Source organism: Zootoca vivipara, chromosome Z1 (assembly GCF_965207765.1).
Source record: "Zootoca vivipara chromosome Z1, rZooViv2.hap1.1, whole genome shotgun sequence".
Classification (NCBI taxonomy): Eukaryota; Metazoa; Chordata; class Lepidosauria; order Squamata; family Lacertidae; genus Zootoca; species Zootoca vivipara.
This window is the reverse complement of record NC_142583.1, coordinates 25580464-25594996: the sequence shown is the minus strand read 5'-3', so window position 1 is coordinate 25594996 and position 14533 is coordinate 25580464. Positions and strand designations below refer to the sequence as shown.

Sequence of the window (14533 nt, the reverse complement as noted above, 5' to 3'; positions counted from 1 at the left end):
CACATTTTGGGTTTTTGTTCATGTTTCATCCAGTGTGAGTCCTAAATCAAAGAGTGTAGGCATGAACAGGGCTGAGTCATGAGGTCTGATCTCTCTATCTCTTATCTGTTCTGGCAGTCTCTGCCCTTGGACTAAAGCTTCACAGTAAAAAGAAAAGTTTAATATTGCATGGCTGGGCCACACGTGTTCATACTTAGCTTCAAACTGACGCTAAAATTCACCTGCACGAGAGAGAAATACCTGAGGGTGGTTCTCCAATAGGTGGGTTTTAAGATTGGTATGAAGCTCATGCAGCCAGCCTGATTTTGACTAATGAAATACAAATAATGAAGGGCATACAAAGTCCATCCCTATATTTTCTTTATCTTTAAGAAACAAGAACTTCTGCATAGTTGAATTTCAAATGTATTAATAATGCAGTCATAAACATTTTTACACAGAAATTAGCCCCAAAGTCTGTAAAGGATTGCAGCCTAAGTAGGGTTTTTTGGCTATTTATGTTCTTGGTCTTTCCAAGGAAATAATTTAGTAAGACTTTCTTCCTTCAGACCAATTTTGGAGACATTTCTGTACCTATTGTCCTTTGTCTCTTCTTGTAAGTTAAAACGGTATGCAAAGATACAAACGCTACTTTAATCTTCTTTCATAGTCCCCAGATAATAGACATTGCAATTGCATAGTGAGGTGATGGCCATTTCATTGTTTAAAATGGGCTCAGTTACTTGAATTGAAATAGATTCAATCTGGAAGGTGGGATTTGTTTTAATTACCTTGCCATTTTAAAGTTTAGTCTGACTTGAAATTACTGAATGCATCATGCTGTTAAACTAGAAGGCACATTAATCCAAAGGAATGAACATCTTTTGTGAAACTGAAAGGCATACCCATTTCTAGAATTGATATCTGAAAACACCTGATGGGTAGTGGAGTAAAGAAGTTGTTTCTGTGACCAGCATTGCTTTGTTCCTGCACTAAAAAGTGTCGGATTCACCTGTATGTTCACAGTTTAATTAAAGTCATTAATGAACAAAAGGACTACTGAGCATCTTCAGAGCAATTTTGGAAGCTTTCGTTTCTACTCTTCTTTGCTCTCATTTACTCCTTCTCTCATTTGCCTATCTTTGTTTTTAGCAAAACATTTAAAACTACTGTAATGTAGCTAAATGTATTGTTTAGTAAACCAAGCATTATTTCCTGAGACAGCATCCCTGTCTCATAAACTATTCCTGGGGTTTTTGACATATATTTGTTCATTTATTCATGGCGCGAACTTGATTTATTTAGGACATTATTCTAGCCAAGGTTAAATACTTCAGATCACCGTTATTCCCACAGGAGAAATTTTAGCACATGTCTAACACATGTAGAGAACACTGAATGTGGTAGAACCAAGAGGAATGAAAATGGCAAGAAATATTTCTGAATACAAGGGCAGAAAGATTGAAAGGGTGAGGGTATTGAGAGTTCTAACTGCAAGGACAATGACTTTGTGTTGGATGCAGAAGGGTATGGGAAGCCAATTCAGTGATTTAAGGAAGGGTGTCACATCTGTATGGTGAGACAGTTAAATGATCTTGGCAGTAGAATTCTAGGGTGTTGTGAAAAAGACAAAGGTGCAGTAAAGGGTAGGGCAGGCTTGAGAAAATGCTGCCGTAATGAAGGCAAGAGCTGAAAAGTTCTGGATGGAGGGAAAGGGCTAGGTGTTTGAAAGGAGAATCAGCACGACTTGGCTACAACTCTGGGGTGTGCAGAATCCAAAGAAGGAAAGATTGTGACACTGTCAGTGTCATTGTAGCCTGATACCGTGTTTCCCCCTTTTTAAGGCGTAGTCATAAAGTAAGCCATAGCAGGCTTTTAATGTATTTGTTAAATAGAAGACACCCCCTGAAAATAAGCCATACCTCCGCGCTGCGCGGAGTGAGACCGCTAGCGCCCAGCCAGCCAGTGGGACACAGCACACTGGCCGCAAGAGGAGGAGGACGTCTGCCTCTTTTCGGGAGGAGGAGGCAGACGCCCAGAACCGGCTGCTGCAGCTGGGCCCGGCGGAGGCGAGGCCACTGCTCGCCCCTGGGGGCTGCGGAGGCAGCTGGGCAGGGACAGCCGGAGCCCAGCCGGGCAGCAGCAGCAGCAGCGGGAGGTGGAGTACGGTGCTGCCGGCCGCGGCAAGGAAGCAGGCGCTCGAAGGTGGCGGCTACAGCAGCCCCGACAGAGCGCGCAGCAGTGCCACTCCTCCCGAGGCAGCGGGACCCAGCAGCAGTGCCGTCCTCGTCCTTCTGCTGCTGCGTGACTGGGCTCCAGCTGTCCCCGCCCAGCCTCCTCTGCAACCCCCAGGAACGAGGCGAGCAGCGGCTTGCTTCCACCTGGCCCGGCAGCAGCAGCAACAGCAGCGGGAGGATGAGGACGGCGCTGCTGCTGGGTCCCGCTGCCCCAGGACGAGCGGCGCTGCTGCGCGCTCTGTCGGGGCTGCAGCAGCCGCCGCTTTCGGGCGCCTGCTTCCTCCTGCCGTGGCCAGCAGCAGCACCATACTCGTCCTCCCACTGCTGCTGCTACCTGGCTGGGGTCCGGCTGTGCCCGCCCAGCCTCCTCTGCGACCCCCAGGAACGAGGCGAGCAGCTGGCCCGGCAGCAGCAGCAGCAGCAGCAGAAGGATGAGGACGGCGCTGCTGCTGGGTCCCGCTGCCCCGGGACGAGCGGCGCTGCTGCGCGCTCTGTCGGGGCTGCAGCAGCCGCCGCTTTCGGACGCCTGCTTCCTCCTGCCGTGGCCAGCAGCAGCACCATACTCGTCCTCCCGCTGCTGCTGCTACCCGGCTGGGGTCCGGCTTTCCCCGCCCAGCCACCTCCGCAGCCCCCAGGGGCAAGCAGCGGCCTCGCCTCCGCCTGGCCCAGCTGCAGCAGCCGGTTCCGGGCGTCTGCCTCCTCCTCCTGAAAAGAGGCATAGAATCATATGATTCTATGAAAAGAAATGCCCCACGGCATTGGCGGCAATGAGGGGAGGGTCTCTGGGTTGGCTGGGCACGGGAGTTGAGCATGGCGGCCCCAGGAGGAGCGCGGGCAGCGCTGGGCGCGCTCCTGGCTCTGACCACGCTCACCGGTGAAAAAGTATGACGCGCGCCCAGCTCCAAAGGTCAAAATGTAGATTGCTTAATTAAAAAAAATAAGACACCCCACCGAAAATAAGCCATAGGCTTATTTTCTTGAGTAAAATAAATATAAGACGGTGTCTTAAAATGTGGGAAACACGGTATCTAAAATGAAGTGAAGCCTAGCTCTATTGTGGGGGAGGGATGGAGGTACCTCATACACCTTGAGTGGGCTCAGACTTTCCTTATATTTTCTGGGTTACTAACCCATACATTTCCCATTAAAAGTATTTCCTACGGAGAATGCATAACTGAATTTGAATTAGGTTTCCATAAATGTTTTCTAAGTTGTTTTAAAAGTCATTGTAAAAATAAAATGTAGCAGATAATATTTGGGAACTTTTGTTTTCCTGAGAAGAATTCAAGAAATTTTCTACAATTTTCCGATTCTACTTCATTTTCATGTTGTTCCAATATGGTTTTCCTTTCCCACTCCAACAGCTATTAATACTGTTTTAATGGGCCTTCTTTCATCCCTGTGTCTACTTCTTTCTCACAGGTTCTGATCAGTAGGACACAAAACTCTCCATCTCTGTGAGATTGAAATTACAAAAAAAAAACCCCACCCCAATTCATTCATTCTTTTCAAGTGATGTTAATGAACTTGTCTTGTGGCCCCATAGTTAGTAGGCTACCCAACTCAGCTCTAAACTCAGTCACACCACTGAGAGTAAACTTGCTCTTATATGTTTATGTAAAAAATTTCATAAATATTTTAGGAATTGTTCAATGTCTAGGAGTGACACTTATACATTAGTGTTTGGTGATGCTTCCATCAGCTGAATTGTGCGTCTTCCCGCATGTTCTCGTGGCATTATTAGAGAAATTCCCTGGGGAATTGTTCAGTTTATTGTGTGATTGTTGATAGTGATCTTTCCTCTTCCTTTGCTGTCCAACACAATTGGCATCCTTATTAACTTTTTTTAAGCTATGGGAAAACAGGGATGCAGCTAATGTATAACAAATACTAGTTGTCAGTCATTTTGTCCCTAAGTATTTGCAGTATAAGGCTGCAGCAGCAATGCATTCATAGGTTCAGCATATGTGGCTGAAAGAGTAGGCTATTTCAGAGTTCTGGTGGCAAACGAAAGAGGCCAAAAGCTAAGGTGCCAGTCCATGTGGCAAGAGGAAAAGGGGGATAATCAAGTGTTATGTCTCACTTTTGGATAGCCATGCATTCTGTTTGTTTGTTTGTTTGTTTAGTAGATCTTTAATCCGTAGATCTCAGGACGGGTCACAACATAAAAATACAAGATTAAAAAACCCACAAAATACATAATAAAAGTAAAAACAAACCAATAACCCCCTAACACAACACTATTTATTCCATGCCAGCCATGATTTGATTATTTTATACATTAGTTCTTAATTGACTTTTGTCATTATACCCATACTTTTTTTAAAAAAAAGATATACTCTGCACATGTGCAGTTTCATATTTTAAAGTCATTAAGTCACAGAACTATCATGACTACAAGCATTTGTTTGCTTCTGCTACCTGATGTTAAACATACTTACTTGGATATGCCACCATGTTGTAGTGGAAAAATGAATACATATATTAAGAATAATAACCACATACATGCTATAGAATAGTTTTTTTAATAAGAAGAAAGTAAAGATTATGCAGTAACCAACATCAGCTACAGTGAACCCAGATGCTGATGTAGAGCCTACGTACTGCTGCCCCCATCATCTGCTGCACTCTTTGTTGTTATGTGAGAACCTCATTGGCATCACTGGACTTTAGGTCTGAGGTCCAGCCCTAGCTGCACCACTGATTTAAGACTCGGCAGGGCAAGCTGAAAAGCAGGCAAGCAACAGCCAAACAAATGAAGTAGAGCAATCAATTGGCTTCCTATGGCAAGCAATTACTTGACTGAGGAACCACAGCAGATCCTAGGTTCCTCAGAATTACTGTGTAGCCTGTGGATATGGAAATAACCAGCTCAAGACAGTCCTGCCAGAGATTTCTGCTAAATTCTTTTTAAAACTATGCATATTTGTAATGGAGCTACCAGTGGCCTTCTAAACAGATTATGAATCTCAGCCATACTTCAACAGCGCTACACGTGGCATCTGGGTTTTCTGACTAAATTCTGGGTCCTTCAGGTTGAAATGTTCCACCTCATGTGGTGGGTGGAACTCCAGTTCCTCAGTCTGACATCAGAACATATATCTGGGGAGCCCAACACCCAAGCAGATTGCCTAAGTTGCACCAGGTTGGACCCAGACAAGTGGGCCCTCCATGATCAAACATTCCAACAGCTACAAGCAACACTGGGACTCTGAGACTGACCACTTCACCAGCTGAGGCAGTCATCAACTCCCCGGATACTTCTCCCAATACAGGACCCTCCAAGCAGAAGCATGAGATGCTCTCATGTCACCCAGCCAACATTACTCCTTCCCGCCAATGTCTATACTGCATTCCATACTATACCCCATTCCGACCATGTTGTAGACCATGGGTGTCCAAAATTCTATCTTTTGTGACATTTCTAGCATAGTATCTACCAGTCTGCCATGACATCCTGTCACAAGGACCAGTTCTTCACCTGGAGCCTTAGTGGTACATCTTAACTCCATGGACTTTGAATGAAAATCTTTAAAGGAGGAGGGTTTCTCCAGCACAATAATATTTACCATTTTATGCTCTCACTGACCACGCAGATTAAGAATATACCAAGCCACCCGGAAGACTTTCCTGCAGTAGCGTGCAGCTAGATCTGCCCCAGTACGTAAAGCAATGGTTCTGGATCTCCTGCCATTCCTCCAAGATGCCTCAGCAAAGGCCAACATGCTGAAACATCAGGCAGCAGCTATTTCCTCAATCTTATCCCACTCATCAACACTGCCTCCCTCTCTCACCGTCTCTCTCTCACTTTCTAGTGCTTCTGCAAGGAGCGGTGTCCCTGGTGGCACACCACTTTCCTTCTTGGGATCTTCATAAAGTGCTGTCCATTCTTTAGAAACTGTCATTCTAGCCTCCAAAGCAAGTTCCTTTCAATATCTTATCTTCTTATTTCTAGTAGCAGTAACCTCTGCCTGAAGGATCTCTGAGTCAGTCACCCTATAGACAACTCTGCACATTCCATACGTTGTTGTTTTCTGTATGTGAAAATGCTGTAACGTGCTGCATTATTATTTTTCAGCTAGTGAAAAATCTTTTAGAGCGAACTTGTGCAGCCCATACAGAATGACAGTCAGGAGAAGAGAAAACAATTCCAAACCAGTAAATACTCTTCCTTCCTTTCGTCACAGCCAGTACAAAAGTTTGTCCTCTCCCTGCACAGTGTGGGTCTCATTGCTTTACTTACATGCAATTTTGTAGTGCTTGAAAAGTTCTGACTGTCCATTGATCTGTGAATAATTGATAAATATATGTTCTTTTCATCCTGTGCCCTCCATGTTAATACCTTGTTACAGTTTTTGCCAAGTGAGATGTAGTACCTGCAGTTTTGCTACTATGGAAACACTCCTGTAGCAGCTTGCTCTGGGTGTGTGCCTAAGCTTCATTGTTGAGCAGATTTCAGCCATCTGGTTTTGTTATCCTCCTTTGTATATTTGCTTGCTTATTTTTCACAATGTTGGGATCCACATTCAAAAGAACCTTCTCTTATGGTTGTACCAAAGTAAAAAGTCACCTGCTAAGACTTGTTTCTCACTGCTGCATTAGGAATTCAGGTAACTGAGGAAATGTGGCAATGCTGTCATGTGCTGCAAAAAAATGCCCAAAAGTAATATCTTGGTCATTGGGCAGAAGGAGGCAAGTGCATCTCTCCCAGCCGGCTGTGAAAATAGAGGACAAAGAAAACGGAATAAGCAAAATCATAACTTTATCAGCAATTCCTTTATGTTGACATGAAAATCGCTTACACCCTGTACCAGTACACATTGATGGAACCATTTAAATTATTCACATATAATGCCAGTGTACTCCAATCTGAAATGGGTGAAAATCCTTGACAAACCATGATTTACAGAGTAATAGCTCTACATTAAAAACTTTTAGCCAAGCTTAATTACTGCACAGTAAGTTTAGAATTTTCATAAAGACAAGCATCAAATGTCCCATTATCATTTGTTCAAAACTTTATTATATTACTTCTAACTATTGTGGTGAGGGAAGATCTCAGACATCATACATTTCAGCTTTATGAAAGCCCCTTCCAGTAGATATTTTTACAGCTCAAACAAACTATGCTAACAAAAACCAGGGCATTGTCTGCTCTGAACACAGATTGGAGCATCTAAAGCAACATCATTCTATGAGATTAGTTCTGCATGTTATGACTCACAGCAAAGGTTGGGAAGAGGGAAGAAGAAAGGAAGAACTATGTATCAAAGGAAAGAAAATATATGTGTTAACTCCATTCTCAATATCATAATTTGCACAATCTTTTTTAATCCAGAAAAACTAAACCCCACTATTAGAACATAAAAAGAGCCTGCAGGAACAGGCCAATGGCCCATTTAATCTAACATCCTGTTCTCACTTTGGCCAGATGTTTGTGGAAAACCCGCAAGCAGGACCGGAGCACAAAAGCACACTCTTCTCCTGCAGTTTCTGGCAACTGATATTCAAAAGCATGGCGCCTCCAACAGTGGAGGCAAAGCCTAGCCATCATGGCTGGAAGCCACTGAAAGCCCTATCCTCAATGAATTCTTCTAATTCTCTTTTAAAGCCACCCAAGTTGGTTGCTATCACTGCCTCCTATGGATGAGAGATCCATAGTTTAAGTATGTGTTGTGTGGAAAAGTCCTTTTTTAAAAATATGTCCTGGATCTTTCAACATTAAGCTTCATTGAATGTGCACAAGTTCTTATGTTACGAGAGAGGGAGAACAACTTTTCTCTATCCACTTTCTCAATGCCATGCATAATTTTATGAAAACTTCTATCATACCACCTTTTGTTTGCCTTTTCCCCCCCGACACTAAAAAGTCCCAAGTGCTACAAACTTTCCTCAAATGAACTTCTAAGTAGCACCTTAGAGATCAACTAAGTTTGTCATTGGTATGAGCTTTCGTGTGCATACACACTTCTTCATGCACACGAAAGCTCATACCAATGACAAGCTTAGTTGGTCTCTAAGGTGCTACTGGAAGGAATTTTTTTATTTTGTTTCGACTACAGCAGAGCAACACGGCTACCTACCTGTAACTAGAACTTCTAAGTACTTATACTTACTAAAATCCCCCACTGCAGCTCTATGTGGTGAGAAATTTCAACCTTTTACTACTTGAAGAAAAAAATGGGCAGGATGTTTTACAACCATCATGTTTTTTTCGGGGGGGGGGGGACGACGACCATGGTATGAAGAGAGGGCATGTATTAGTTGAAATGTACATTTAGTGGAAATGTATTGACCAAAAGGGAGCTCATGTGGTGGGCAGTGTGTTTTTTTAATCCTACTTTCAGTAGCAAATGAAGAATATTTATTTGTGATGTGTTCTTCTCTATTGCCCAGCAGTAGTTTTCATCCACATACGTGTATATGCATTCTGGCACTTGGTGAAATGATAAGCCGGGCAGACTGATTGATTGTGGCAGTCACTGAGTTGCATTCAAATATATTGTAGTCACTGCCTTCATGGGCTTAACAATCGCTTTTATTGGTTTGGTTTTTACCTCATTCGTCCTTAGCTTGCGAGTTGCATAGGTTTCCACTGCCTTTTAAGTCCATTTTGTGTACCTCGGACTAGTTCATGTCACAGTCAGTTTCTAGAGGTCTTTACAGATGTTACATAATATGAAACCTTGTATTACTGCATTACTTGCCAGTAGTTCAAAGTAATAGAAGGGAGAGTGGTCTTGCAGTTAGAAAAGGGAAAGGGTGGGTGGGTAGGTTTTTTGGTAGTTTTGGACTACAATTCCCATCTTCCCTGACCACTGGTCCTGCTAGCTAGGAATCATGGGAGTTGTAGTCCAAAACATCTGGAGGGCCACCTTCTTGACCATTGGACCAACTATTGGTCTCATCTACTCAATCCGCTGGAGCCTATCTTTGCATGCAGGGGAAGTCTCTAACTCATTAAGAGTTTGAGACCCATTGGGTACCCTCACCTGGTTAAGCTGGGCAGTCAAAGCCGTTTCCCAGGATGTGGCCAGTGTCACATGCTGACAACTTCTAGGAGACACAGGTAAGAGCTGAGAGTGGGGTGGGGACCAAAGATGGACAAACTACCCCAGAAGGAGCATGGCATGCCCCCCACTAGGGGTACTACCCCTCCCCTAACACCCCATACAACCCTAAGATGAGATCCATGTCTAGTTAAATTAATAAACTAAAGCCATGCAAGACAATTCAGACAATGAATGTTCTAGAGCAGGGGTCCCCAAACTAGGGGCCGGATGCGGCCCAATCGCCTTCTAAATCCAGCCTGTGGACGGTCCAGGAATCAGCATGTTTTTACATGAGTGGAATGTGTCCTTTTATTTTAAATGCATAGGAATTCATTCATATTTTTTTTCAAAATATAGTCCGGCCCCCCACAAGGTCTGAGGGACAGTGGACCACCCCCCTGCTGGAAACGTTTGCTGACCCCTGTTCTAGAGCATTCTTGATCATAGGGAAATCCTAATCATTTTAATTATCATTTGGGGGTGCTGATATTTCACACACATTTTTATATTTTGTTTGTTAAAGTAGCTCAGTTTTCTTTAATACTAAATCCTGATGTACTATTCTTATCAAATGAAAAATCACTATTTTATATGAATGGCTAACTGACAAGTCTTAGCTATCCAACTGTTATGTAACTAGTACATTACTATCCCATAACGTACTAGTTACATAACAGTTGGATAGCTAAAACTTGTCATAAGGCATACCAGTGTGAGTAGATAAATAGGTACCGCTGTGGCGGGGTGGTAAATGGTGTTTCTGTGCGCTCTGGCACTCATCATGCTGTTCCCTGCACCAGAAGTGGTTTAGTCATGCTGGCCACATGACCCAGAAAGCTGTCTGCAAACAAACGCCAGCTCCCTCAGCCTGAAAGTGGAGATGAGTGTTGCATCACAAAGTCAAATTTGACTGGACTTAACCATGTGGGGATCCTTTACCTTTACAGTATGGATATTTGGTCAACTTTTCCATTCTTTTCCATTCTTTAATAACTAAGATTAGAAACTACAAAATACTAAATTGTTATTAATTCTATGTATTGAACCATTTTATTTTTTCTGTCATCCTGCCGCTCAGTCTTTTACATGTTTGTTTTATGCTGTATCCTGCTTAAATTCAATAATAACAATTACATGTGGGTTTTTGAAAAGGGCTTTTGATGGAAAGCTAAAAAGAGAAACTAACCATTGTCATTTTACTGCCCAAGTGGAAAATACTTCCAAGTAGTTTTTTCTCTTAGCTAAACAACTGTGTAGATGGGTGTTTAAAACAAATCAAAATATTTTAGACAGACCATTCCCAGTCAGTTCACTTCAAGTCTTCATTGCATGCATCATTTTGTATGTTTATTTAATGAAGACAATTTACATAGGAAAGCACCCTTTTATTTTTTATGTTTTCTTTGCTTATATCTCGATTATTATGTAATGAGATCAGCCAGGACTAGTCAAGCAATTCATGGTAAAACAATGTGCTGTATTTTATCATTTGACTGCATAATCTTTCCTTCCATATATTAGATAAACTAATGTAGCTGCATGCTTCCACATTATTTTATTTTCTTGAATTTCTACCTCTTTTCAAAATAGTTATTGTAGCTGCTGCCTTTATAGCCTTCAGGCTTGATGTCTTCTTTCTTTTCGCTCAGGCTTAGCATCAAAATGGAGCTGTCAGCCAGAAAGCTGGGATGCTTTTGGCTGCAGCCCCATTAGAATTACTCACCAGCTGACTGACATTTCACTAAGTCTGAAAAGAATCCTCCTTCCTATGTATCAATTAGGATTGCCAACACCTGACTTTGAAATGTGTTCCGGTGCCTTTAATAGCTGTATGGAATGGATATGCTTGACAGGTGTGGCTTCTTCCATCATTGCAGTTGTGTGACAGGAGAAACTGCACCTCTTGAGTATTTGTCTCTCACATGGTTATGAAAGGCGCCATAATTGGCCACCTTAGACGCAAATCATAAAACTGCTTATGTTGACGTTGCCAGTTGTCTAGTGTTACTATCACCATTCTTTAAGGAAATAATAGAAAGCCTGGCTGAATGAGTAACCTAAATTTGTGAGAGAGACTTATGGATTTCATAACATTAAACTAAAATTATCTTTAAAGAAGGGCCCAACTAGACTTGGGCCTGCTCTCAAGGGCCTGCTCTCAAGCATATATCATCTAATTTACAATCTACTGACCTGTTTTTGATGCCATTACTGAAATAGGCCAGAATCATCAAATCAAAGTTCGCCCTTCGTTTGTTTCCGTAAACCAGGCACGTCCAACAGGTAGATCATGATCTACTGGTAGATCACTGGACATCTGTGGTAGATCACTGGTAGATCACTGGCTTTTCTCCTCCTTAAAAAAGCTACGCAATTTAGACCTTAACCCCTTAAAAAAATGGCCTTCCTCTTCCCTAAAATAAGCTCAACAACTTTGACCTGGAGCCCCCAAAAGGGGGTAGATCATTGCCAGTTGTTAACACTGAGAGTAGATTACAGTCTCTTGGGAGTTGGCCACCCCTGCGTAAACTATAGTTTAAATTGACCACAATTTTCTGCATTGAATGTTATGACAAACTACAGCTAGATGAAAGACTGAAGCAGATGCTTCCAATCATTTCCTATGGTGCATGGTAAAGAAAGAGCGGGGAGGTCACGCAAGCTTGAGACACAAACAGACTCAGCCCATTAATGTTAAATGATGGTTTAGGGTTGCATCCAAACTAGGTTCCTTTAATAATAATAATGATATTAAATTAAATTAAATTAGTATTTAATAATAATAATGATATTAAATTAAATTAAATTAGTATACTACCCTATTCACAGGAGAGCCTGTCTGGTTTATTGGGTACCAGAATGACACTTATTCTTCCTGTTAGTCTTTTAGTTCCCCTGTCCATCTCCCATTTATAGCGGGAAGGTAAACGGTGTTTCCGTGCGCTGCTCTGGTTCGCCAGAAGCAACTTAGTAATGCTGGCCACATGACCTGGAAGCTGTACGCCGGCTCCCTCGGCCAATAACGCGAGATGAGCGCCACAACCCCAGAGTCGGTCATGACTGGACCTAATGGTCAGGGGTCCCTTTACCTTTACCTTTATTGGCAATTTGAGCCCCTCTAGAATAAGGATCTAACTCCCTATAAACTTCCCTCAGTTGACACTTTGCTAAATCCTGGGTGCTTCCCAACAGATATTTCTTAAGTTCAACCAAAAGTGTGTGAAAGTAAACATTACTCACCCTTAGTTATGTTTCACAATTGGCGAAGGTTTGAGCTTTTGAGGGGAAGAGGTGTGTGATACCTATTCTCAATTGGTTTCTTAAAAAAAAAAAAGTAGGTAGGCCTTACATAAAATCAACAACAAAATGAGCTGTAAATCAAGTAGGCTGGTGGAAAAATAGATAGGAAGTATACTAACCATATTTATTGATTACCTGAATGTACTAAAATGCATAGGTAGGGTGACAACCTAGTAAACTTGGTTCCAACATAGATACATTTACAATGCAAGTCTATGTATTTATTCAGAAGCAAGGCTCTCTGAGTTCAATTATACTTACTTCCAGGTAAGTTATATAGAATTGCAGCAGAGGGAGTTTTAACTTTATTCTAAATGAAATGGTGAATTTACTAAGGCTTATGAAATTATCACAAATCACAGATAACTGGGTTCCTTTCTGTCCCGTTTTCTGGTTTGGGACCTTTATTCTTTTTTAAAAAAAGAGGTGGTTTGTTATGGAGATTATAGTTTGTAAATGAGATGTAGAAGGGAAGAGATGAAATTTAAAAGGATGTGCCAGTAACAGATGTTTGCATGAAATAAAGTGGCTTGTGGTAGCCATGTTAGATATTAGATGAGAATTGCATTGGGGGGGATCTAGAGAGAAAGCTTAAAGTCACTTTTACCTTAAAGACTAATAAAATTTATTAAGGCATAAACATTTGTGGACTCGTGTCCACTTCATCAGGAAAAAAATGACTGTTGTACACACGGGAGACAAATTTACTATCTTATATAAAGAAAGAGTCTTAAGATAGAGCTTCCTGTAGCTCTAGTAATCATTTTCATATGTCTTTTTACATAATGACCTAAGTTACTTCTCTAGCAGCTGATAATTAACTTCTAATCTAAATCAGATAAAGTTTTAAGCAGACTTGAAAAAAAAGCCTTTGTGGGCTTTAGCATGTTAAATTATCCTGTAGCTAGCTGTGAATGTGCCTTAAAGCTTTCTATAGTGATTCTAATCATATGCATTGACACCCACTGGTGTTGGTAAAGACAAATCTGATTAATTGTATGCTACCTGAATAATAACATTTTCTTCATATGATTTTGTCGAGCTTTTTCTATACCAAAGTCTGAGAAAACTTTGTGGATTGTGTTAAGCTTTTAACCATGCTATTGCCAAAACTGCATGTCTCTGTCAGCCCAATTCACAAGTCCAATAAGATGAAGTAATTAGATGCAAGTTGAGCTACGATCACTGAAATCAAAAGGATGAAATTGACCCATGTACATTCTTTGTATAGCTTCAGAAACATGTGCTAGGAATTGGATCTGTAATATCTACCATTTGTTCTATGATGTACAGAAGGTGGAAAAGCACCCCTTATTAACCACGAATGATATAAAGCATGCTGAGAGAAGCAATATTGGGATTATTGCTTTAAAAACAATAGGTATACACTTTCTTAGGAACCATGACATACATATACTGTTGTGATGGCAAGTTTCTCTGATCACCTGTGACTTGCTCTAAAACATAGTTATACCACATAGTGTGAAATTGGAAAATCTGTTCTGTGTGTGTTCTAATGGATGTAACGGTCATTAAGTATATGAGTCTTCTGACGTTGTAATCAGATGTGATTCAGGCTGTTAAATATCCATGAAGCAACATCTGCTTCACAGAGTGACCTTCTGCTAAAGAATACTTAGCATCTATTAGCAGATCATAGTGCAGATCTGCCTTATTTGAAATGCTCTAAACTAGACTAGTCTACTGCTGTTTAGTAACTAGCTTGCTATAATTTATTGCAGTTAAATAAAGCTTTTAGAAATCCATTAAATAATTATAGGGATTACATGCATTTCAAAAACCTTTGTATTCTGTTGAAATTACCCATTTAATTTCAGGGTTTGTTTGTTTAAAAAAACCTGAATTCTAAAGGCATGTTAGGGGAACTGTCAAATGTTATTTTCTGTAGGTGTTAATAAACCAGTTTTAAAAAAAGAAAAGAAAGAAAACACAACCTGAAACAAA

At 41.5% G+C, this 14533-nt stretch overlaps 1 protein-coding gene across 11 annotated transcripts in view; it reads left to right on the top strand.

The window, feature by feature from the left end:
- Nucleotides 1-14533, top strand: part of TENM3 (teneurin transmembrane protein 3) — a 1254397-nt gene that overhangs the window by 1100691 nt on the left and 139173 nt on the right. The gene's annotated exons all lie outside the window — the stretch shown is intronic.